The sequence below is a fragment of the Mustela nigripes genome, chromosome 15, assembly GCF_022355385.1.
Source record: "Mustela nigripes isolate SB6536 chromosome 15, MUSNIG.SB6536, whole genome shotgun sequence".
Taxonomy (NCBI): Eukaryota; Metazoa; Chordata; class Mammalia; order Carnivora; family Mustelidae; genus Mustela; species Mustela nigripes.
Window position 1 is genome coordinate 83,423,575 of NC_081571.1, and position 25,441 is coordinate 83,449,015.

Here is a 25,441-nt window from a genome sequence, read left to right on the forward strand (position 1 = left end):
ACATATATTAGGAAAAATAAAATGGCCACTTGATGTTATTGACCTTTCCTTGACCCTTGACTCTGTGGGCAGAAATTGATGAGAACACCCATCCCATTAACTCGACGGAAATCCATACGTATTTCTATGTAACCCTAACCTGTGCGCTAATATTACTTTGAACCTGTGGCCACTTTGTCAGTTTATAAGAGTACCTGCGGGGAAAAACAAAACTGTATGATAGATCCCTTCTCACTTAGGTTATTAGTTAATGTTGAGATGCTAGTTTCAGATGACCTAGGTGATCGCCTCCATGACAGACAAGATAGGAACATGTAAGTGAGGCCCCAAATGATACGGGGCTATTTATAATCTTTATACCATTTGGTGTGAATATTTGCACTCTTTCCTACAAAAGTGTTACTGTGTTTGGGTGGTCTGCTGTCTGAAGTCCTCTTGGGATATTATATAGCATATGGTATTTGGTAGATTTCCTTTCTAAAACTGAGAAGTCATTAATTCTGGAAAACAACTGGCCCTGGAAATTTCAGAGAAGGGATTGTGGCCTTGAACTACTAAAGTCACTGAATACCAATATGGATTAAAAACAATGAGGATAAAAACAACAACAACAAAAACAATAAGGATAGCTCTAAGTAAAACACGTACTGCGTGCTGCTCGATGGCAAACGGTAACAGAAGCCACGTTAGTTGTGACGGCAACACAACACTGATCATCTTACTTCCTGAAGAGGTCATGAGGACACTGGGCAGGAGGACGGGGAGCTGGGCACCGTGATCTTGCTGTGCTGACTTGTGTCTCACACATGTCAGAGTGCAAGGGGCACAAGCACTTTGGAAGCTCATTAGGGACCGACACAGGTTGGCCCCAGGAGGGCTGAGAACTTGAATCTACATGATCCAGTGGGGCGGGAAGGAAACAGTGACCTGCAGCCGTCTGCGTAGAGAATCCCACGCCACCCAGAGAGATAGGATGATTGCATCACAAAACGCTCGTGGGGTGCATGGGTTCCCCAGCTCCTGGCAGGATGTGGTGGGGATGGTTTCTCTCCTTCCGTTTGCAGAGACATCGCTTGTGATGTCACCTGTGTCTCTGTTTTACCTTCTGCGGCTTATTGGATTTTTCTTCTTAATCAAATTAGTAAAGACTTTTCAAGATTATTTAAAGCAAATATTTTTAAAGATAAATGACTGCTGCTTGGTTGCTTGAAAAATAGCTCTTTTTACTCTAAAACAAATTGGTAGCATTTACCAACCCTCTGAAGAATGCCGGCACCTGAACCCATGAGCTCCATTTCTGGAAATGCGTCTCAAAGATGTGATATGAGGGGCTCCTGGGTGGCTCAGTCAATTAAGCATCTGCCTTTGGCTCAGGTCATGACCCCAGAGGTCTGGGATTGAGTCCACATCAGGCTCTCTGCTCAGCGGGGAACCTGCTTCTCCCCCTCCCTCTGCCCCTGCTCCCGCGCGTTCTCTCTTTCTCACTCACTCTCTCTCTCTCTCTCTTTCTCTCTCTAAAAAAGAAAAAAAAAGATGTGATGTGAAATGGAAAAAACGTGCCTATGTGGGAAGACACCCATCACAGACTCGTACGTAGCACACACTGGGGAAAGATGGGGTGCGTGTGCATTGGCTGCGGCATGGTTAAGTTGTATGACTTCCCACGTATGGAATATTCCAGAGCCATTGAAAATAATGCTTCTTAGTGACGAGGGAGCTTCTGGTGACAAATGCTCTGTGACAAAGCAGGATGTGGCATTTTGTAGGACATGTGGTCTCAACTGTGCGACATACAGATATGCACAGAACAGCCCTGGAAGGAAGAGAACTGGGTGAGGCTGTGGAGAGTCCCCTGTCCATCGCTGGTGGCCCATAGCCGGTCCCCACCAAATGTACCCGAGGAGATGGTCCTGAACCCCCGGCCCCCTCTGTCTGTAAGAATGGGCGTCTCATTGCAGGGACATCTGGTGAGCTTATGACTGAGCATTCGGGGTGAGATGCTTGTGCTGACACTGTTGCTTTCTCTGCGTAGCCTTGAGCCCACTTGTCAGTGAGGCCCTCTCCAAAGACAGGCTTTACTGACCCAGAGCTGAGGAGTTTGAGGTTGTGTCCCAAGTGTCTTCAGAGCAAGCATTAGGGGCCCACAGCCCCATTGGAAGGGAGGCTCCTGGAGGCTGGGAGGGGGTGCAGAGCAGACAGGACTCAGGGGACAGACTCTGGTGGGGACAGATGGTGAGCAGGGTTCTGGACGTGCGGCGGAGTCTCGGGCAGGGTCTAGAGATCGAGGGGAGCACAGGGCTGGTCTGAGTCTTGTTCTGCCAAAGGAGAGCAAGTTCTTCCCGGAGCAGGGAGGTCGGAGGCAGACGGGGAATCCCTCACCTGGCGGGCTCCTGAGGTGGGGTGTCAGGCCCCATTGCCCAGCACTGCCTTCCCAAGGTGGGAGGCAGAGGCCACAGCGGCCCGGAAAGCTTTGAGATCGTGCCGTGACGGGCGGCGCGGGGGTCCCGGGAACAGCTCGAGGAGGCGGGACACTTGGGCGTGTGAACGAGAAGTCAGCACCGTGTTCCTCATTGTGGGATAACAGCCTCCAGAACCGCCACAACTAAATCCAAATGGGGCACTGTTCAACGTAAAGAATCCTAAAAAGTGTCTAAAGTAATTTGTATCCTTTTCATGAAGCAAGACGGAAAATTATGCTGTGAAGCAAGAAGCAGGGTCGGATTATGAAAGCACACAAGGCAGTGTACGATTCGACAGCAGAGACAGAAATATTAAAAATGCCTCCGCGAGCGGGAGGACGAGCTCTAAGAGCTCAAACCTGGGGAGCACTGCTTCGTTTCCCCAGAACAAACAGGGAAGGGACTGGAAGCACATTGGCTCTAGAGGACGCAGGAGGACAGCCGGGGGGGAGAGGAGGGGCTGTCACGTTACGAGACCAGCCAGCAGGGAAAACATGGGTGCACAGCCCGGTGTGAGGTGGGCATGGGGCTCCAGCAGACCGCTGCCTGGGCTCAGGGCCGTATTTCCCGAGGAGGGAGCCGAGAAGGCCCTTTGGTGACCCTTCCCCAGGAACCAGGCAAAGGAAGGTCTAGCGCTCCGTGGCGCACAAAACGGCACTTCGGGTGTCTCTGGGGTCAGGCGAGAGGCCCCCACCGCCCTCTCCCCGCGCTCTGCCTTCCACAGTTCGCTTTTTCCCATGAGCCCTGAGCATCTAATCCATAACGGCTCCTGCTTGCCTGTCCTGATGTGGCCTCCACGGACCACGTCCCAGGACCACTTCATTAAGAATGTGTACACTTGTCCTTCTGTAATCAGGGACGCAGATAACCTGGCTGTTTGGCGCAGCCGGGGAAGTCCCGACTGGATCCCTAAGGCGCCACTGGCACATCCTGAAACCGTGCCCGGACCGCAGCTCCCAAGCCGTTCTTCGTGTTCAGAGTCTCAGGCTCAGGAATGACTTGACATGCTGTGTCCTCTGCCCAAAGCATGCTAGTTGGAGAAGACTCCTTCTAGTTTGTGTGTTTTTTTTTTTAATTATGTGGAATATGATTATTCTAATCAGAAAAATAAATGCCAACGATTATAGGAAAATTGCATTTAAAAGAATAGAGACCATGATACGTGTGAGATTTTATATCCTGCACATTTCACTAGCATCGCGTCATGAGACTTTCCCCATGTTACTCAGGGCTTGCCCCAGGTGGTTTCTGAAGGGGTGCCTAGGGGGCCCGTCGGGGAAGCGTCTGCCTTCGTCAGGTCATGATCCCGGGGTCCTGGGATCCAGCCCTGCGTTGGGCTCCCTGCTCAGCGGGGAACCTGCTCTCCCTCTCCCTCGGCTTGCTGCTCCCCCTGCTTGTGCTCTCTCTGTCAAATAAATACATAAATAAATTTTTAAAAGTTGACTGGTGAAAATACACCGCGGTCCCCTATGGATACGCATAGTTATTTTGAGTTGATTTATTTTAAACTATTCTCTTGATGAACATGCATTTGGGTTTCTTTGTTGTATATGAAAAATTACAATTTATATCCTTGTTCAACAAAATCTTAGCATTTACTTTTATTTATTTCCTTAGGGGGAAAAAAACGCAGGATGGAATTGCTGATTCAACAGCAGATAAACATCCGCAAGGCTCTGAGGCGTGCTGAAAACCTGCTCTCCGGGAGTCTCACAGTTGGACGTGCCCATCCGTAAGGTATGGGAGAGATTTCCAATTCCTGTCTATGCTGGACAACTTAAGTATTGCGGTTTTTTAAATCTTCGCCATTTTGACTATTTAAAAAAACGACATGACTTCTAAGTTGTGTTCCTTTGGTCACAACTGAGGTTCAGCAGCTTTCGTACGGTGACTGGTATTTGCTGGACTGCCTTTCTGAATTGCCTTTGTATCCGCAGTTCCTTCTTCTACAGAAGTGCTTTTGTCCATATTGGTTTACAAGTGCTCTTTATATATTGAGGTCTTAAGAAACTTTTGGGTATTGTATGTGCTCTAAATATTGTCCCAGTTTGTTATTTGACCTTGTACATTTTTTTAACAGTAAAATATATCAAAGTTTTGTGTTGCCAAATCCATTAGCATTTAGTGTTTCTGCTTTCATGTCCTGATTATGAAATCTGTTCTCATGCCAGATATTCATGTGTATAGAATATTCTCTAGTTCTTTCTTGGCTTTGTTGTGTAGGAGTCCTTGGGCAGTTTATTTAGATGCATAGAGTGGGTGCAAGTGTCAAAAGTGTCACAAACAATTATTCTAGCAGATTTAAAATATGCTTTCTCCACTGATTTGAAAGAACAAGACACAGTCCATTTCTACTGCTCTTCTCCGTCTCATGGAGCCGCTCGCCTGGGTTCTGGGGGCTGCATGCGGAGGAATCAGCATGGTCCCACAGGGCGTCCTCATGAGTAGCAGGCGACAAGCCTGCCTGGTTTTCTTTTTGATGACCCGTATTTTCTTTACCCGTTTATACTTGTATACATGACTTAGTCCGGTTTGTCAAGCTATGCTGTTGGGCTTTTGATTAGAATTTTGCTCCATTCATGAAATAATTTTAGTGATTTAATTGACATCTTTATCGTATACATAATGGCTTTTCTATTGAGGGGTATTATACGAAAACAGATATATCCTGTTTTCTTTATGTCGGTTCCCTCAGTAAATATTTGCTTGATGAAGTATATTTTTCTTACTTATTTCAGTGTCTTTTTTTTAATGTTGTGTGGTGGTTCTGAACTGTTTTTCATTATTGTTGGTATTTTGGAATGTTATTAATTTTTGCATGTTTGTTTTCCTACGCCCATCTGCGTGGCTACCATCTAGTGTGTTATTTAACAATGCATTTTCTTGAGAGTGAGGTGGAGGGAAAATCTTACTGTGTATAAATGGCAACAGTTTTGCCTCTTCTTCCTCATTCCTCCGATCCCCAGACAAGCAGGAGCAGTGGGAACGAGAGAGGGACCCCAGGTCTGGCCTGTGCGCGGCCCCACCGGCTCCCAGCGCCGTGGCCCACCGCGCCCCCTGGGCAAAACACGGGAACCGTCCTCCCGTGGACTCCCACCCGACCTCCGGTATTTCAAGCATCTCTTACCAGTCTTTAGCATGGACCTCTCTCTACCGCTACCGAAGCTGAATGTTTTTACCTCTCGTGCTTGGAAAATAGAAAGTTCGAGTTCTGGTTCTTCGGTGGCCTCCCTGGCGGTTGCTGAGTCCAGCTGATGGTCCTCGGACTGTCCGAGGCACGCGTGAGCGCTCAGCTGTGCGAGAGGGGGAGGAGAGCTTCCGCCCCTCCGAAATGCTTTCTAGACATACCACAATCGAATGTGGGACTTTAAAGCCAGGTAGAAATGATAATGAAGATGATATCTTGTAATACTTTGTTTTCCAAGAACATTTTGATTCTTGTTTAATTTTGGATTGTATAGACTTCACCCTTTGTTTCCATCGGAGGTTGGTGTGTCAGGCTCTGTGTCCATGTCCCTTTGGCTGCCTCCGTCCATACTTTGACCCGAAAGTTCGAGACGGCCGCCTTGCCTGCGGAGGCTTTGTTTCTGCACATAAGGTCTCGCTGCTCTTCGCGTGTGAAGTTGGCGGGTGTGGTGTTAGCGTTCGTAGTCACTGCTGTATGCTTTCGGGGAGCCTGGGGTCCTGGCCACACCCCCACGGTGGCCAGGCCTGGCGACAGCCCCGCTTCCTCTAATTTCTGTGTGTTTTTACCATTAACACCTGCCACTTCACCGGGTCACTTTCTCCACCTGAGATTTAACTCACTGCCCGTGTGCTCGAGCGTGTGTCTTTCCTTTATTTTAGGAAACTTTGGGGAGATTTCGGTTCTTTGTTGGTATTCCTCCCATTTTTTAAAACATCATGTATATAATATTCTCCATCTCTCTGTTTAAAAAGTCGGTTGGATCTTCAAATTGCACTCAGGAAAGAATCTCAAATTTGTTTTCCAAATCATGATGAGTTTTGCACCCGGCAGTTGGCTACTTTCTTGCTCTCCTGAAGATTCCAGCTCTGTGGTCTCCGTGTCTTTGTGATCCTGCCTGATCCCCTACCTTGTGCCCCTTCCGCTCTCACCAGTGTCCTTCTGATCGTGGGTCCCCGTCTTCACTCTGGTTTCCTTCTCCCGGTTCTCGGGCTGCTAGCAGTCAGCCAGGCTGGGTTCCTGTCCCCCGCCGGACACCAGGGCCTGTCCGGAGCCAGGCGGTCTCCCTGAGCACCTGCCCGGGGCCCTGAGCTTCACAGCGTGTGGGTCCTGCCACCGAGTGTCCCCGCGCTGCACAGGGCCAGGGGTTCCACGGAGCCGTGAACATCAGCCACATTCCCTCCGGTGTGCGGTTCACGGGATGGTAGCTGTGTGGGCTCCCGGTCGCTCCGCGGCACGTCTGAGCTGAACGTGACATGTTCTCGCCTTTTCTTCTCATACGGCCTCAAGGAGACGAGTCTTCGGGTTGGGGGGCAGATGTGCTCTGTGTGGCAGCGCCCTCGGGGGACACGTTAGACTGAGCAACCTTGTCCCAGCCCACTGTTGGCGTGGCGTGTTGGCGTGGCAGCCCAGACACTGCTTTCGTGGCCCGAGTGGTGGTGACAGGATGACAGAGGTGAGCGCTGGCCATGTGCAGCCTCGACCACGAGTCAGCCGCTGCTCTGAACACCGTCTGCTGTCATCCCTGTGAAAGCTCCTTCTCACCTGCGGCAGGGCCTGTGCTCGCCCTGGTTTCCCTTCCCCCCTTCCCTGCATGTTTGGAAGGGGGAGACTTTGGTTTGTGCCAGAAATTCCCAGGAAGGCCTGTCTGGGGGCAGCGGGACGGGGTGGGGGACCACGCGGAACCTTCGGGGCCCGCCTGCAGGCTTCTGTCCTAGGACAACGGTCGCCAGGCCCCGGGACACATGCGCCTTTCCTGTCCCGGCCCTCCTGCTGTTGTAGGCCTAGGAGCCTTCCAGAAGGATTCGTGTTCACCCCACCTGCCCACGGGCTGCCCGCCTCCTGGCTGGGGCCGCACGGGCAAGGGCCGGGCCTCTGCCACGTCTTCAAGGGCAGGCCTTGGCCGCTTACGCTGACTTCGCTTGTGCGATCTCCCGGTGCTAGGCCTGCACGACGGAGCCTCAGAGCCGCAGGGCCCCTGCCCCTGCGGGCTCTCCTGCCCTCCTCAGTCATGCTCAGTGCAGCCTGGGCCCCTGAGCTGTTTCAGGCCGCGGCAAGCAGAGCCAGCTCTTACTGAGGCTGGAGGAGAACAAAAAGGAGCCTGACGACCAGGCACGCGCGAGAAGTTCCCAGCGGACGTTCCGGACGGCGTAGTCGCTCCCCAAGCCAGGCCCTTCTCCTCCCCGACGCTGTGGCTCTCCACGTGGGGGGTCGTGCCCGTCCCAGCTCTTGGAGGCCCCTCGCCATGTGTCTGTCCGTCCCCTTCTCCGAATGCCAGGAAACAGCTGATTCAGTGGGCAGGCGAGCGGCTCTGTCCGTCTGTCTGCGAGGCCCCTGTGCTCCCGCGCCCCCGCTCCGTTGTCACTGTGGACACTGTATTCCCGGCAGGCGGGATCCTCTTCGTCCTTGGACAACAGGACGGGGCTCCAGGATTTGGTTTCTCGGTTGGAAAGACCCCAGGGACGGCCGTGCAGGAGTGAGGGCGGGCCGTGGCATGCGGGAGAGACGGGGAGCAGCTGGGCAGCTGCACAGGCACTGGCGGGGGCAGAGGCTGAGGACAAGCTACGGAAGGACGGGTGGGAAGGGGGAGCCGACCACGAGCACCCCACGAGCAGCCTCGCCGGGCGTGGTGGCCAACGGGACGCGACTCCCTGGCGCACTCCTCCCGACGCGTCGTCTGGGCGTCACCTTGCAGGGGTCGCGGAGGCTAGAGGGACGCGGGGCCACAGTGCGGGGTGGACGCCTGGAGGCCCGCGTCTCTACGGAAGCAGCTGGAGGGGGCTTTAGGGCAAACATTCCCAAGCGCAGAGTGAGGAGAAAGGGGACTGGCCGCCGGGCGGCTGTGGAAGGAGGGCCCGGGGCGGCCTCCGTCGGGGGAGTTGATGCCTGAAGAGCCGCTTCCTCCTCTCCGTCGCCCTCAACCTCGCGTCGCCCTGAGAGCGCCGCCGGCATCTGTGTGGAGCCGTGCCGAGGCCTCTCCAGGCCCTCGGTCCTCCTGGTCACTCTGCCGAGCCCCGAGCCGAGCGGGTGCTCGTCCCGGCGGGTCGCGCTCCTCGCGGCCGGCCTGCCATTGTGTCCGCCGCCCCTTCCCTGCGACCTTCCCCCGAGTCCGGGCCGCTCGGCGACCGCGCGTGACAGCGCCTCCCGGGCGCGCCTCCCGGGGCATGGCCGGCACGCCGCGGCACCCGGGCTTCTCTGTGGCACTGCCCCGAGCACACCTCTCGGTCACTCCCAGCCGCACTGGAAGGCCACGAGGGACAGGACACAGTCCCACTCAGGCCCGCGTCGCACATGGTCAGGGCCCCGTGGAGGAGGAGCCAAACTGAGCAGAGGAATGACCCTGAGCCGAATTTATTCCTGGGGCAGACTGCAAAATAGAGCCACACATTCCTTCCCTCAGGCACACACGCCCTGTTGCAATGTCATTCGGCAGTGTCCCCATCAAGAGGCAGGGTCTGTCCCTGCCTCCCCCTTGGATTCTTGGCTGGTGTGTGACCTCCTCTGAGCAACTAAATACAGTGAAATGACAGAGGGCAGCTCTGGGGCGCTGCCCTGGGAGGGCTTACAGCCTCTGCCTTCACCTTTTGACATCCCGCCCGAGACCCCCAGTGGAGGAAGCCGGGCTGGCCTGCTGGAGGAGGCCCATGGAGGAGAACCTGGGTGGTTTGGCCATCAGCCAGCACCAACCACCTGATATGCAGGTGCTGGACAGCCTCGCCAGCCCTCCGGGGGACCAGCCATTGGAGGGAGCCACATGGGGCCAGCAGAGGGGACACCAGGGCCAACATACAAAATAATAAATCGTTGTTGGTCACTAAGTTTTGGGGATCACTTGCTACGCAGCAAACCTCACCAACACGCTTATCCTGAATCCCAAGAGAAGACGCTTGCAAATGACTTGGCAAGGACCATCTGAGCTCCCAGAGTGGAGGGACAATGACACCCGTGACGGCGCCTGCCCCGCCCCACCGGCAGGCGCTCGGGTCCATCAGCACAACTGAACCAGAAACATATGGTTCGGAGCCACGTGTCCTCAGGATAATTGCCAGCAGCAGGTGAGGCAGGCTGAGCAGGGCAGTAATGAGGACCATCGCTGACCGGTGCCGGGGAGCTGCGCAGGCCCTGTCACTAGCCGAGCTGTCCTCCCCCTCCACGGGTCTGGACCGCAGAGCTCAGGGAGTGGAGAGATGCCCACCAGCCAGACGCACAAACATCACCGGATGGGAGCGTCCGTGCCCCCAGCGCAGGGGACTGGCCCGTGTCCGGCTGGCAGCCGCGGGGCAGGTGAATTCTCTCGCCCGGCCACGTGTGACTCGCAGCCTGCACGTCCGTGGGCCCCAGAGGAGGCCGCCCAGGTGGGGTTCAGGCGGGGCTGCTCTGCCCTCCCAAGCAATTTGGGTGACTAAAGCCAGCGAACGACCCAATCAGGTGAACACGCCCTCAGATGCCACGACAGTTCATTTCCATTCGGCAAACACCAGGAGGTGCCCACTGCTCGTGGGGTCCGGCGCTCCGCTCCGGAGGCCAAAGGCGGCCTGTGGGCCTGGAGGGTTCAAACCCTGTTAGAGCGAGGGACGTGTTCTCCGTCCGTCCCGTCATACTGGACATGGAGACAGATACGTGTATGTTCCTGTCAGTCTTGAAACACGGGCATTGGCCTGGAAAGGCCTTTCCAGTTTGGCCATTTCCGGGATAGTTTTGGAGTCTGGCCCATGGTCGCAACTGATTCTGGAGTGTGACGCTGGAGGAGAGTCCAGTGCGGTGAGTCTGGCGCGGTGAGCTGGCCAAGCAGGTCGGAGGTCGGAGGTCATGGCAAGTTACAGGGACCCGGGGGTCGGGGTGCAGGAGAGCCGGGCCCCAGTGGGCGGGGCTGAGGCTGCTGAAGGGTGTGGGGGTTTGCAGAGCACCTGACCTGTCGCCCGTTGTTCATCTAGGAGCTGTGGGTCCAAGCAGACCTTCTCTGTCCCCCGATCTGGTCATGTGCTGAGGCGTCCCAGGTCATTCCACGGCCCCGGAGCAGACGCTTCCAGATCTCCTCAGGTGGGGACGCCGTGGCTGGGGAATGAGAGGTGCTCTGTGCCTTGGGCTTTGTCCCCCGGACCCTCGAAGAAATTCTCGACTGGGAAGGATTGGGAACTCTGGGAAACCTGTAGGAGCAGGGGCCTGAACGGCCTCCGTCCATGCGGGCTGTCTACTGTGTTGCTGGCCTGCTGGACAGGGGGCTTCGCGTGCTGGTGCTGGTGGCCCCCTACCCACGCCCGGGGTCCCAGTGCCTTTCCTAGCCGGACGCTGCTGTGACCTGGCAGCAGGGTGGCCCGCCTGTTCTCATTGTCCAAGGGGCAGTGGGCTGGTCCCCCCTGCTCTGGGAGTCCTATCTTCGGGACGTCTGCTCCGGTATCGAGCTGGCGGGCTCCAGCGTGAGTTGTCTTTCCTAATTCCTTATCGGAGCAGTTTCCCGGGGCTGCGGAAACCAGGCCCCTCTAGCTGGGGTGTGTAAAACAACATGACACTCGTTCTCTCCCCATCCTGAGGGACTACGCCCCAAACCAAGGTGTCAGCAGGGTCATGCTCCTTCCAAAACCTGTAGGAGAGGCCCCTCCCCAGCTTCCGGGGGCTCCCAGAGCTCCTGACCACCCTCGGCGCCCTCGTTCTGTAGGAGCATGGCTCCGATCTCTGCCTCTCTTCACATGGTCTTCTCCCTCTATGGCTCTCTCTGTCGCTTCTTCTGTTCCTCTAAGGACACCACTGTACTGGATTAGGGGCCGGAGCTGTCCCAGTGTGACCTCTCTGGAACTAGTTACATCTGCAACGGCCCTGGAAGGTCGTGGTCCCAGGGAACGGGAAGGGCATGCCTGCAGGGATGCTAACGAAGCCAGGACAGTGGGTGCTTCCCGGTGCCTGGGTGGCTGCCCTGGGATGTGGGCTGGGCCCGGTGGGGTGGGGGAAGGCACAGGTGCTGCCTTCTCCCCGCTACTCCCTAGCACCACGACCGCCGCTCGGAGTGGCGTCTGCACGGCTTCCTTCCAGATCACTCACAGTCCCTAATCTGCTGTCTGCGTTCTCCTGTCGCCACATGGCCCTGTTGTCCCACCAGCAGAAGCACTGACCAGAAGCAGTATTTTCTGGCGACCGGGTTTTCTGCTGAGACGCCTCCCCTAGTCAGGGCAGGGAATATGTCCTGGAGGGAAATGGACCACCTGCGTTTGTATCCTCCAGAGGCACGAGCGGGCCCAGTTTGCAGCCACTGTGGCCGTGGCATCTATGTTGAACCACACAGAACCCCGGCATCAGGCTCAACCCAGTACGAGTTCATTCCCTCCTCCCAAGCAGACCCCTGGGTGTGTGTGGCCGGGCAGTTCTCCAGGCTGTGATTCAGGGTGCCCGCCCTTCTGACTGGTGCTCCCAGCTCCCCAGCATGGTGTTTTGAGGGCCCCAGGATCATCTCCACCCCAGCCCGCCTGCAAGGGGACAGAACAAGGAGAATGGCCCTCGCGATGGGAAAGCTGCTTTCCTTCATGAACTCTCACACCCGCCACGTGCAGGCGTGGTCCCAGGAAACCATTCGCTGTCAGATAGGAGGGGGGGCCCGGCCCTCCCAGGGCTCTAGTCCTGTTGGACTAGCCTCGCCGTTGCCAAGCCACAGTTGGTTTCCAGGCAGGATTTCTCCAGCCTAAATCTCAGCCAAGATGGATATTAAATTCAGTGTTTTCTTCTTCAAGATCTCCTAAATCTGTCTCCTCTTTTCTACCTGTCCACAGAGATGCCACAGTGGCCTCCCTGCCGAGCTCGCCTCTAAGGCTGACCACCTTCAAGCTTGGCACCTCGTCACCAACAGAGCCGTTCCGGCAGACTGTCTCAGATGGTGCCGTGGAGGAGTATCCCGGTGCTTACGGTGGAAGCGCCCAGTTCACTGTAGGACAATACATGATCCTCCGGAATGAGGCCTCTGTCCGTTTCTCTGTCCTGTCCCTCACCTCTCTGCTTGTGACCTGTGCAGCACGCCCATTCCACCCAAACCCCTGAAGTTGTTCCCTATCTCTGTGTCCCTGAAGGAAATAGGGCTCCTTCCTCTTACCTGCTGGTAAACGCCAATGAATTCTTTACTCTTATTTTAGTTTAATTGTTATTAAGCAGTAAGTATGCAGATAGTTAAAAAGCTAAGTCATTCTCCAGTATTTGCACAGAGCAAATATCTCTCTGTGGCTTTCTGCTCAGCCCTTCTCTGATTTTTTTGGTATTTATCTCGTGTTTCTAAAGAAGAGTGCTTGCATTGCTACTTTCCAAGTTTTTAGTTTTAGGCATTCATTTGTTGCTTTCCCACTATGAAAACGTGGGCTAGCTTTCTTCCCCCCACAGCCCTGTGCTCCCAGTGATACTGTTTGCACATACTTCAGGTGTTCTTATGTTACCTCACATTGCCGTGTAAATGCTGCTCAGTCAGGACATGCCATCCACCACGATGAATTTTCCTTTCCCACATGTTTCTTGGAGTTAACAACTGTCTTTTCCCCCTTCGGTTTCTGTGTGTTTATAACTAATCACAACCCAAACCCTCATCTAATTATCTAAGTCTCTCCATACTTTCAGTACACTGATGCATTATCATTCATCTTTTTGTAGGATCTCTTTTTGGGCCTCTAGCCTCTTCTGATCTGGACTCATTTCCAGTCCCTTCTGTGGCACAGCTGACTTGCTGGGACCCCACCCTACCAGAACCTGGGATGGTTCCCTTTGCCTGTTCCCCCCTTTTTCTCTTTCCCAATTCACTCCCTCTTCTTGTTGGAGCACCTCCTTTGGTAGATTTCTCATCAAGTATACATGGGAGGTAAACATCTTGCAACTTAGGTGGGAGAATGATCTTTAATTTGTCTTAGGGTTTTATTTTTATGTGTGTGTGGTGGTTTTTTTTTTTTTTTAATTTCTTTTCAGCATAACAGTAGTCATTGTTTTTGCACCACACCCAGTGCTCCATGCAATCCGTGCCCTCCTTAATACCCACCACCAGGCTCTCCCACCCTCCCACCCCTCGCCCCTTCAAAACCCTCAGGTTGATTTTCAGAGTCCATAGTCTCTCATGGTTCACCTCCCCTTCCTATTCCCCTCAACTCCCTTCTCCTCTCCATCTCCCCATGTCCTCCATGCTATTTATTACGCTCCACAAAGAAGTGAAACCGTATGATAATTGACTCTCTCTGCTTGACTTCTTTCACTCAGCAGAATCTCTTCCAGCCCCGTCCATGTTGATACAAAAGTTGGGTATTCATCTTTTCTGATGGAGGCATCATACTCCATAGTGTATATGGACCACATCTTCCTTATCCATTCGTCTGTTGAAGAGCATCTTGGTTCTTTCCACAGTTTGGCAACCATGGCCATTGCTGCTATGAACATTGGGGTACAGATGGCCCTTCTTTTCACAACATCTGTATCTTTGGGGTAAATACCCAGGAGTGCAATTGCAGGATCACAGGGAAGCTCTATTTTTAATTTCTTGAGGAATCTCCACACTGTTCTCCAAAGTGGCTACACCAACTTGCATTCCCACCAATGGTGTAATTCAAATTAAAACCACCTTACACCAGTTTGTTTTTGTTTTGAAATGGTTTTCAACCAGGATTTTGAAGACATTTCTCTATTATCTTCCAGCTTCTTTGGTGGTTCTTGAGAAGGCTGATGTTTTGACCCTTTGTAGGTGACCTTCGTTATTGCTCTTCTGTTTTGGAACTCCATAATGACATACTTTGATGTAAGTCTTTTTCACCCATTGTTCTGGGCAGTAGTGGGCGTCTTCAATTTAGAAACTTGTGTTCTGGATGATTTCCCCTTCTCTGTTGTGATGGTTTTCTCCTACAGAACTCTTCATGGACTAAGACTCAGACGTCTTGTCTTTATGCCCACTTTTCTATTTCTAAATTTCTATTTCTTCTTTCTGTCTTTTGCTTGCTTTCTGGGAGGTCTACTGCACCTTATATTTCAATCTTACAGGTTTTTCATTTCTGACATCATATATTTAATTTCAGTTTCATTCTCTAAATTATTCCTTTTTATGGTCTCCTGTTCTTGTTTCTTCAATATATCATGTCTTATCTCCCTAAAGATACTAATGATTATTTCTATAAAGTTTTCTTTTTCTTGTATGGCCTTTGATTTATCTAAGTAAATGTTTTACTGCTTGTTGGATTGTCGTAAGCTCTGCATTTCATTTTAGAGCCTTTGCTCATATGCCTGATGATACTTGGTTCTTGCTTTAAGGGGGAGGCTCTAGAGGCTGATGGATCAGAAGTCCCAGACTTGCAGATGGGGTTTGATGGTTGTGGAATTTGTTGTTAAGGAGCTATTACTTTAAGTTGGGGGACTTTAATTTAGCATCACTACATCTTTTTTCTTAGCCTAATCAGATGGCCCAGCCTCCTGTCTGGATTGTGGAAGGCCTGATGGCTCACGTTCTGAGAGCCTAGCAAGTGAAGGAGCTAAAGGACAAAGTAATGTTCACAGTTTTACTTCGTTTTACTCTTTTGTAATGTGATGCTTCCCCACCATCTTTCCCTTCGCTCCCTCTGGAGGATAAACCCGTAGTCTCCTGCTGGGATTGGGGCTGGGAGGGCATTCCCAGCTTGTCTGCCTTGGGAATGTTGATCCAGGTTCCTGACCACTTATAAAGGAGACTTTTAATCAATCTGTCTTGATTGATTGATTGAAGACTTTTAATCAATTTCTGTCCCCGTTTGATTCATAGCCTTCAGAGGTCCTGGGTGCTGGTGATGACTAAGACCCTGGGCCAGCCCTCCCCACCCCTGCTGAGGTTCGACTGGCTTTCCCGAGTCTGTCCAATCAGTGGCCAACCATCCATCTACTTTCCAGCTCCCCAAATCATGTCACTGCTCCCTCCTCCCCTTTCCTCTCTATCCTTGTGGGTTTATACCTTTATAAGAAATCTTGAACTATCTTTTCGGTGGGGACTCGGAGTGTGGTTCCGTCTGCCATGCTTACAGGGACAAAACACGAGTCTACCTCTCCTTTGATATTTTCCCTAATCTCTGCCCAGCCACCCGGCAAAATTGATCACGCTCCCCTTTGTCTGGGTCACCCTTGACCTTAATCACACTGTCCAGGCCATATCTCCATTTGGACAAAATGCTCCCTGGAAGATGGAATGGGGCCCTGGTTATCTATCTTCAGTCCCTGCTGCTGTGCCTGGCATTTGGTCAGTCATGCCCACATCAAGCGTTCACGGAATGTGTGTCGTGGACATCGAAATATCAGCAATATGAAGATACGTAAGGTGTGGCCCACGACGTAGAGGCTCACCTAGTGTCCCAGGGTGGTGCAGGGAAACAATGGAGACACAGAACTCACACAACCCCGTATGTGAACGTGTGTGTGTTTACAGACACACGGACACGTGAGAACGTCTAGCACTCCGTAAAATTTGCACGACAAATGATACCTTCTTTCAAAGTCGAAGAGCTAACGTGCGCCTCCTTCCCTCCATTGTCCTATTCTCCAGCCTATTGAATGTGGAGGAATTTTTTCAGAGTCTGAAATGTGTGTGTGTAGTACATGCGTATTTGCCCACTAATCCACTGGCCATATCTGGCAGGCAGAGAGAAGACTGGCAAGGTAAATTGGTGTAGCCAAGGTTATTTCTCTGTTTAGTAAATTGTGTGCTACATGTAGGAATCATGTCCGAGTCAGTCTTTCCCCAGACAATACCCAGCGTGCACAGCACACAGCAAAGGCCTAATAAATATTGAGTAAATGGACGGACGGATGAGCGGATGGGTAGATGGACAGGTGGACGGGTGGACGGTGGACGGACAGTGGATGGGTGAATGATGTATGAGTGGCCAGATGGCCTTTGAATTTGCAGTCATCATCTCAAAGGATGAACAGCTTTATGAAAGTTCAGTGACGTGATGTGCTAGAAGACACCTGGCAATGCTAAAACAAAGTGCACGAATTAAGGCGTTATTGTCGGACTCGGCGTTCTTTATCCCGTACGTCTTCTCAAGCACGTTAGAAAGTGCCTTTCAGATCTTTGTGCCAGCGGATTTGATTGTTGTAGACTCGTGAGCTGGAGCAGACAGATCATCTAGTGACACTCACACACCGTCTGTCCTTGTCTGTTTCTTCTTGACCCCAAGGACAGGAGACGGGAAAATGGACAAACGTTCACTCATCCTGTTTTATCCTAAAGTGCTACAGTTTAGTCAGAAAGAGGAGCCTTCAGAAGGATCAGAATTTCATGTATTAACCGTTTCTATTTTCTTATTTTTTTTAATGTCTGAACATTCATCTTGTTAAAAAAAAGAAAGAGAGAGAGAGAATCATTAGAAACTAGGCGATTTTGAGTGTTTATGCAATAGGCCTGAATTAGCCATAGTTAGACCCGAGTCGGGGGAAAGAGGCTGGCGAGCTTACGACCTCCCACCGCGGTTCTCAGTGGCTCCCGTGTGGGGGGTCTCATTCAGGAGAAAGGTGGCAGTAAGCAGGTCAAGCTTTTACTGTCCCTCCTCGCTGGGGGTAGGAGGTCAGTGCCGGCCCCCAGTGGGTGGGGCTGCAGAGGCCGCGCAGGCGGGTACAGCCGCGGGACAGCGCCCAGTGCCAGCTGCGTGTTGTCCGGTCGGGAGTAGCAGCCGGGCCACAGTCGACAAGTCCTGGTAGATGGTGACAGCAGCAGCAAAGGGCCGGAAGCATCCCGAGTCTTGGAAAGGAAGGAAGATTGTGATGAGAAGTTTACACAGAGAGCACCTAACTCGGGAGGATACCGGAACCTCGCTCGCCCGCCTTCCCTCGAGTCACTTCCAAATGAATGCAAACAGCCGTCCGGGGTTATTTGCTCATTCTCTTTAACAACTGGTTTTGCTGCCCAATCCTGTGCTCCGGGAAGGCGAAGCAGAGGGGCCCTCTTGCTGGAATAAAAGACAAAGTCCGCAACAGGCTAATTTGGGAAAGGAAAAAGCAAGCAGAGCATTTCCAATGACCTCTTCTAAGGAGGAGCGAGCCCCGTCACTTTGCTTTAGATCTAACAATTTTTTTTTTTTTGTCACCTGCTTTTCCAGGGAGGGAACCCTGCATTCACTCCTAAGACACATTTCCTTCTAGCATCATCACTGTATTTTGTCCAGGAACTCATCAAATTCTTGGATTTTTAAACAAGGGCGAGAAAAATAACCAGATTTTACCAGAAATCTGAAGTAGTGACAACAAGCACAGGAAGCGGAAGCAGGGCCTCCCAGAAAACACCGGCCGGAGAAAGGAAAGGGGCTTTGCTTTAATTGGATTTTAATGATCCCCTGTTCCTCAGTTCTGGCCTTTTTTTTTTTTTTTTTTTTTTTTTTTTTCTGAGGGAAAAAAAAAACCCTTAAAACATAAAGGTTAATCTAACTATACATTTTAAGCTTTTAAAGGCTCCATTACGGGCTCATTATGCTACAAGAAACATACCTGGCACTTGCAGCTTCTAAATGTATCCGCAACGCACGTGATCGTCTACTTAAAACACCATGGTCAGAATTCTCCCACATTATTTCTATGTAAATTGGATGCTTCACAATTACTATAATATGTGTGAAATTCCACTTATTATTTCTTTTAACATAGAAACTTTTATCACTTAACTCACCGGACAGAATATTTGAGCCATTTGCAGTCATTAGAGCATTTTTGTTTGGTCAAACCCTTACGGGATTATCCTTCAGGAAAGACAGTGAATTATATTCATTGCTAGAAAACAGCAATTTTAAATATATGAGGGGCACCAGGAAACTTTTCATTTTAGTGCAAATTCAATATTATATCTTCCTTCTTTTTATGGCAGGGTAAGCTTTTATCTTTAAGCAATTTATAAAACCCAGCATGTAGCAGGAGGGGGTGTACGGCAGAGATCTTTCTGATAAATAGAGGCTTTGGGGAGAGAGGGCATGTGACATCATTGGGATTCGAGACAATCGCGCTATACTTGGGGAGTTTTGCCTTGTGAGCCTGGTGGAGGGCCCACAGCGCTTGCCGTTCCTCCCGCTTCCCGCACGGAACGCACATCCAGAATCCCCGCGGCCCCCGGCTGCTCTCGGCTCCCCTTCCTGGGGACCCTCCCCAGGAACCTCAATGCTCCACTCAACTTTGTGGACCTTGCTCCAAAGAACGTTGGATTTTTTTCAAATAGACTTGGGGAAGAAACAAAATCTGACAGAGAGGGCGTTCTTACCCGTGGTGCTGATTGCTCCTGGGCCGAGGGGCTGAGTCTGAATGTGATGCGCAGACAAGAGCTCCGAGGCAGCCTGCGTACTTGAAAGCACCTTTTCTGCCTTAGTCATGCGGGTACTTTCTGGAGAGGAAAAAAGAGCAGCTAAGTGGGGATTTGCATATCCGCACACTGAATTTTAACACAAAATGTATGTAGATTTGTTTCTGATAAATGATTGAAAAAACTCAAGGCAGGCCTGGATTAATCTCTGATTCTGTAAACACCTAAATTATTGGGCAAGATCTGTTTTATTTTTTTACTTGTGCCATTTTAAAACAAGGCAATTTCTAAGTAACATGACATATTTATTTCCTGAATTTTATTCTCCAAACTTCTTCTACTAGAGATAATTTGGGAACTTTCAATGGGAGCTCTTAGATATGGAATAAAAATTAAGTGATTTTTATTTGGACTTTAATTGTAGTTTTTTCCTGGTTATAGCCCTTGAAGATATTCACATTTGTCCCCACAAATGAAAACAAAATTGTTCTTTTTCTACTAGTGGAGTGTTCCTTCACATTTTGATAGGCATCTCTCCAGACATGCGGAGGATGTTTGTGCCAAGTAAGGCGCACGCTCCTGGTCGCTGCGTGCGCGTGTGCTTGTGCGCGCGTGTGTGTGGACGAGCGAGAGAAAGGGAGAGGGCAGAGAGGCCGGACGGGGTGTCTGGGAGCACTGTGCCGGGCTGTCAGCGGGAAGGGGATGCGTGTGCACTCGGTGCCGTGACACTAGTAGTCGGACACATCACAGGCCTAAGCATCAAGTCGGCCCTCGAGGTGGATTTTGGCTTTAAAACACAGGCCGGAGACGGACGTGGAGGTCCTGTGCTCCTGTGAGGACTGGGGGGGAGTGGGTGCAGGCTGGCCGGGCAGGCTGCCCCTTGGGGCCCTGAGAAGCGAACCACTGGTCGGCCAGCTCTGGCCGCGGCCACATGTGCGATGTATGCGGGCAATTTTGGGCATGGGCTCGTAGGTTCTGCAGCCTCGCCGATCGGGGACACACACGCGCGCGCATGTACGTGTAAGACGAGCTGGGCACGTCTCGCCAACGCTGAGTGCAGCAGCAGTCACCGCGTGCACATGAAGGATAGTCGAGCGACAGCAGAGGGAATAAAATGGATACACGCCGCGCGTCCCTTCCCTGCTGCCCTCTGCCAGCGACGCAGGCACTGGGGCCGCCTCGGCTGGTGTAGGCTGCTCAGTGGACGGAGGTGCCCTCCGAGAATGAAAGCGTGCTCAGAGATGGCCATTACCCTCCTGGGCTCGAGTGATTAGAGCAGACGGTTTTATAAATTTTAAATTGGTAATGTATTCATAGCTAAAGTAGAGGAAAACCCAGTGCGTGTTTTCTTCCTTTTTGTGAGCCCACATATTTTCAAAGACCTCCTCTAGTTAACATTATAATATAGTTAGTTGCTACAAATAATCGGGAGTGATTATAGGAAAGCTGTCAGTGTCCCCTTGAGGTCTGAAAAGGCTGCGGCAAATAGCTTTTCTCTTTGCCATGGAGACTGGGGTCTGTTTTTACGGTTACTCTGGAAACCGGAGCCTCGCTGTTGTTAGTCCTTTTCAGTTACTTTAGCTATTAAACCCTCCGCTTGAGACAAAAGGCAGGAGGTATGCGGACACCTCGGAGGAGGAGCCGGCTGGGCTGGGGAGGGAGCCCTGCCTGTTCAGCCTGAACGTTCTCATCAGGGAGGTGGGGAGGTGGCCTGCCGCCCGGGAGCCCACCTTGGCTGCGGGAATGTGTAAGCCCTCGCGCCCGGGCCTCCTCCCTCCTCTCTTCCCCAGACCCGGAGCCCGCTCTGGGGGAGGCGTGGAGGCCTCAGCCCCCGCCGCCGGGCCCCTGGGGTACAGGCGGACAGCATTGGTGCTTGGAGAACTCGGGGTGCTGGGCGCCCGGGGCGGCCGCGTGGGGTCCCCGAGCACATGGGCTCGTCTCACGATGCGAATCCACGTGTAGACGCCCCCTTGTGCGTTCGGTTTTGTTCTAGGAAATAAGAGCAAAAATCGCTAACGTTCCCTCTGTGCTGTTACTAGATCCCACGATAACGTAGCAAGAAGACCCTGTGTTGTCAGCTGCCTTCCAGAGCAGGGAACCATCTGGAATGCGGAATGACAACTGGGGTCCTGGATCACGTGCGAGCTAGACGGGCCCCTTCCTTTCTTGCTTTTGCTTTTTTCTTCTTCTCTCTCTTCCTCCGAGCAGGACCGTGTGTTCACCTCCGTGACGGCTGACTACTCCCCGTGTTTACGTCCGTCTCCCTTTCTGGGGCGAGCGCCCCTCCTCGCTAGGAGAAGGCATTCTCCCTCGGGGGGCAGCAGCCTGAACGGCCCCAACGAGCCGGTTCTGGAAGGAGCGGCCCTTGCCCCCCGCGGAGCGTCGCCCCCACAGGCTGTGGCCATGGGCCCCAGGAGTCTCCATGTGAACCGTTAATTGTGTCGCCCCCAGATCCTGTGACCGCTCTCCCCCAGCCCTGTCCCCTACGAGGGAGGAGGTCCTGGCGGCAGACTTACAACTGAAACACTCGCTTTTCAAAGTAGCCAACAAGCTAATACCGAGGAGGACTGGTTAGCAAGAAGCAGCGTGGAGGAGGGAAAGCCCCTCTCCGTCAGCCCGCTTCTGACGGCTGCCCTGTGCCGAGCTAGTCCAACCAGGACGCAAAGTTAGTCTAAACCGAATGCAGGTGGCGCTTCCCCTGTCCCTGCCCGCCTTCAGCGCCTGGAAGAGGTCACATGCGACGCCACCCTCTGCGTGGACGGAGGGAGGCGTTGGACCTGAACGAGGGCCCGCCCGGGTGCAGGGTCTTCCACCGGCTCGGCTCCGGCACTGAGCACGGCAGCGGCAGGAGGGGCGCTCGGCGCCACGTGCAAGTGCCCAACCCACCGTCACCCCCGGTCAGGAATTCTCACAGGGGGTCCCGCCGGGGCTCGCAGTGGGGTCTACAACAGGCTGCAAGATGGCGCAACACTGCAGAAAGGTCTTCCCCTTTTTAATGGTCCTGTCATAGTTTCACCTAAATCATACTGATTCCTCTCTGGATGCAAATTACGTGGCAAAAGGATAAAAGCTTAGTCATCAAAATGAAGCTCATATTTAAGGAGAATTCAGAGCCCAAAGGTATACCACTAACAACCTACTAGCAGTCCCGAAATTAGCTTTGGTTTGGGAAAAATGTGAGCCTAAGGAGGTGAGTAAAGCCCCTCCCCCGCCAGGTCATGTCTCGCATCTTCTAGATACGGTCGTCCATTCTTGGTTCACTCTTCCCGTTCTTCCAGACGTATTTGTTCGCTTGCCGCTGGCAGTGCGCCGGGTCCTATTTCCGGTGCGGAGAAGAATCTCATGATCCAAAGCACGAGCATTTGGGGGATGGCCCTTTTCAGATGCTGTCTGGTAACCAAGCTGCCTTCTCGATGCATCTTGAAGGGAGAGACGGGGCGTGGGGCAGTTCCCTCCTCGACGAGCACAGCACTCGTAATAATAGAGCAGAGACGGACCCAGGGAAATTAGGCACGTTATATATTCCTTTTCGCTTCCAGTTCTCTCTGGCCAATCGAAATAGGAAAATCCCGTAAGCTGTGAGGGCTGCCCCTTTTCAGTTCCTCGTTAAGTTGTGATATTTCTGTAGTTCTGTTGCGGTGACCCCCTCATGCTGTCTGTGTTGTATGGAGTACAGACCAGCGGGGAACTGTAGCTTCGGGCACACGGCTCAGTCTACACGTTTCACCTCCTGTTCTACCCGACACCGGCCTTCTGGATATCCCTTTTGTTCGGCATGTGATGAAGATCGTGAGTGAACGGTGCTGGGCTGTTAGTACAGGAGTATTTTCTGGAACTTTGTCAGGCGGCATTGTTTCCCTGAGTGAATCTGGTCGCTGCTTCAGAGATGCCTGTGAGTCCTTAATTGAATTTTTGTTATTGTTTGGGAACGATGACGCAGTATGTACATCCTTTGTGTGATGTCAGACATAACTCTAGGGGTTTGCAGAGGACAGGCTATTTACAAGTGAGTTATCGCTCCTCTGAAACTGGGGTTTTCTGGGCATCAGCTTTTCATATACGCACGTCATGCCAGGCTCGTGCTTCTTTTCCATCAAATTGGACTTTCTCTTAGGAGCAAGTCCACGGCCCTGTGTCTGCTCAGGGACGCCTGGGGCCGTCGTGGTTATCCTCGTGCGCCAAGTTCTGTTCAAATCTCCCGTACTCTGTGATCCCTCCCTCGGTTAACCCAGCTACGAGTGAGCTTTTTATACCCGGGTCACAGTCGTTCTCGCGCAAGGCTGATCTGACAGGTGACGCTCCGCGGTCCTGCCGGATCTTCCGTCCGCCGGTGCGGGGACACTCTTCAAGTTCACTGTGATCACATTTTCACCTGCACGTTTCTAGCTCGTCCTTCTGGGGAGACCATTAACTCCTCAAGAGCAAGGATCATGTCTTACACACCCATGGATGTCCCCCACTCCAAGCCTGTCCCACTCCCAGTGTGTGGCGTGCTGCCCCGCTCAAGATATCCTGCGAAGTTGGTCATTGATACCAGCGGACATGTGTGTCTAAATGAAAACCGTGTGCGATTTGAGAACACGCGTCTGTCCTCGGCACGCATCAGAGCCTGTCACGTGTTCCTGGATTTTGTTCCCTGAGGGGGTTCGGATGGTATTTCTGAGCGGTGCGGTGCCCGCAGCCAGGCCTGGCAAGGAGACTGCAGGCGGGCGGGCCGGCTGGGGGCCGTGAGCAGGAGGGGAGCCGCAAGCCCGCAGGCCCGCGGGACCCGACCGCCCGCCGGGGAGCACACCCCGGAGCGTGGGGCCAGTCCCCTGGCCGCTGCCGCCCGCTCCGCCGGCCCGTCCCTTCTGCCATTTCGCCGCCATGCTAACCTAGATGACGAGTAGAACATCCCACTACATCGTCCAACTCGCCCTCGTGTCACGGACACGTGCATAACGTCGCGAACCTGGCGCCTTGCAGGAAGGCTGACGGGTACTGGGCCAAGAAATGGCAGGTTTTGAAGATACTCCATTTCAGCTCCATATTAAATAATATTATGCTCTCTGGGACAATAGGGCTGTTTCGAAAATACAGACACAGTTTAGGGACTTTTTTTATTCATCACATTTTAAATAGAATCCTGTATTTCCTCCTGGCTTTATAACTTGTGCAAAATATATCAGAAATATACAGAAGTGAGTGAGTGACTGTGAAAGCCGCAGATGTGCAGGATTAATCTGTATATTTTTATGCAAAGGACATCTTATGCCAGGACAGACAATAAACCCATCTTCCCCCTCTCCGGTCTATTATTTCAGTCGTTTCAGTACCAGAAATTGTGCACATTAATAGGTTGGTGAATCTAGTGGTTTATTCATTTGTCTGTTGGAGCCATAGACAATTGTTGGGGGAGGCTTTCTGCGGGGACTGCTTTTGATGATTCTGTAAATACTTTGTGTATGTAAGTTTTATTTATCCGTGGAAAAGTACACAGTTTTCCAAGGGCCACTCTTAGGGCAGACGTACTAGGAAACACTGATGAGAGTGTCAAGTTAAGGTTCAAAAGACAATTCCCAAAGGGAACGTGATCCCAGGCACATGGAGATTGTGGAAAGGTGGAACGGAATCTGCCCGCATCCTACCAGGTCTGATCCTTCTAGAAAATTCCTACTGGTATAGACAATCGGGACTTTGGTCCTAAAGCATTTCTCATGTCTCTGACGGTTCCCTTCGCCCGTTGCTCTCGGCCATCTTCTCTGCACGTTCCGACAGCATCGTCGGGCAGGTGCCTGCGCGTGTGCGCCCACGAGAGCAGGAAGGGAGTGAAGCTGGGGATGCTCGTGCGGAGCGCAAGCCTGTGGGCAGGTTGAGGCGAGGGCTTGGGCTGGGCTTGTGGCCCACACATTCGAGGGCAGGGTCTGCTGTGGCCCAGCAGCACAGGCGCCCCCCCCACTAGGGTGGGGACGGAACTAAACAGGGGCGAGGGAGCGGGGGGGGGGGGGGGGGGGCAGGTGCACCTGCTTATCGAGTCCGTCCGCCTGCCCCCGGGGAGGCTGAGCAGGTCCCAGGGGCCTCCCCACACTGAGGGGCAGAGACAGATGAGGAGGCGAGATGTGGCCCAGACAAAGCCTGGGGCGGCGAGGTGTTCCGACCACCGCTACCGTGTGTCGCGGCAGCCCCGGCGCCCCATGCGACGCTCGGCAAGGGACAAAGAACTTGGTTGTGTTTACACGTGGTATTCCTCTCTAGGGTTAGGCCTGTTGCACACACAAAAGAGGAAGTCAGTTTATTTTACACAAATCAGCTACTTAAAGTAAATTGAGATATATAGAATTTACCAATGAAATGAGTGATTTGATGTGAATGAAAGAGGTGGCGTGGTGTAAGCCAACACCGACAGCCGAATGGGGAAAATTGACGGAGCACTGTAATCACTCCGACGCCCACTAAGTTATCGATCCAGAGCCCCCTAATCCCCTTCACATAACACAAGCAATTTCACATAATACCTGTAATAACGGCGCATTCAGACTCAAGTAGCCATCCGAAGCGCCGCGTCTCGTGGCA

General features: G+C 52.5%; 1 long non-coding RNA gene across 3 annotated transcripts in view; it reads left to right on the top strand.

Moving 5' to 3' along the window:
• Positions 1 to 25,441, top strand: part of LOC132002886 (uncharacterized) — a 202,555-nt gene that overhangs the window by 67,980 nt on the left and 109,134 nt on the right. For 2 of the 3 annotated variants that reach the window (XR_009400057.1, XR_009400059.1), the window contains one exon: positions 4,077 to 4,196. This is a non-coding gene — a long non-coding RNA (uncharacterized LOC132002886). Of the gene's footprint in view, positions 1 to 4,076; positions 4,197 to 12,401; positions 12,522 to 25,441 lie in introns of those variants that run through there. The other variant, XR_009400058.1, reaches the window with a different exon arrangement.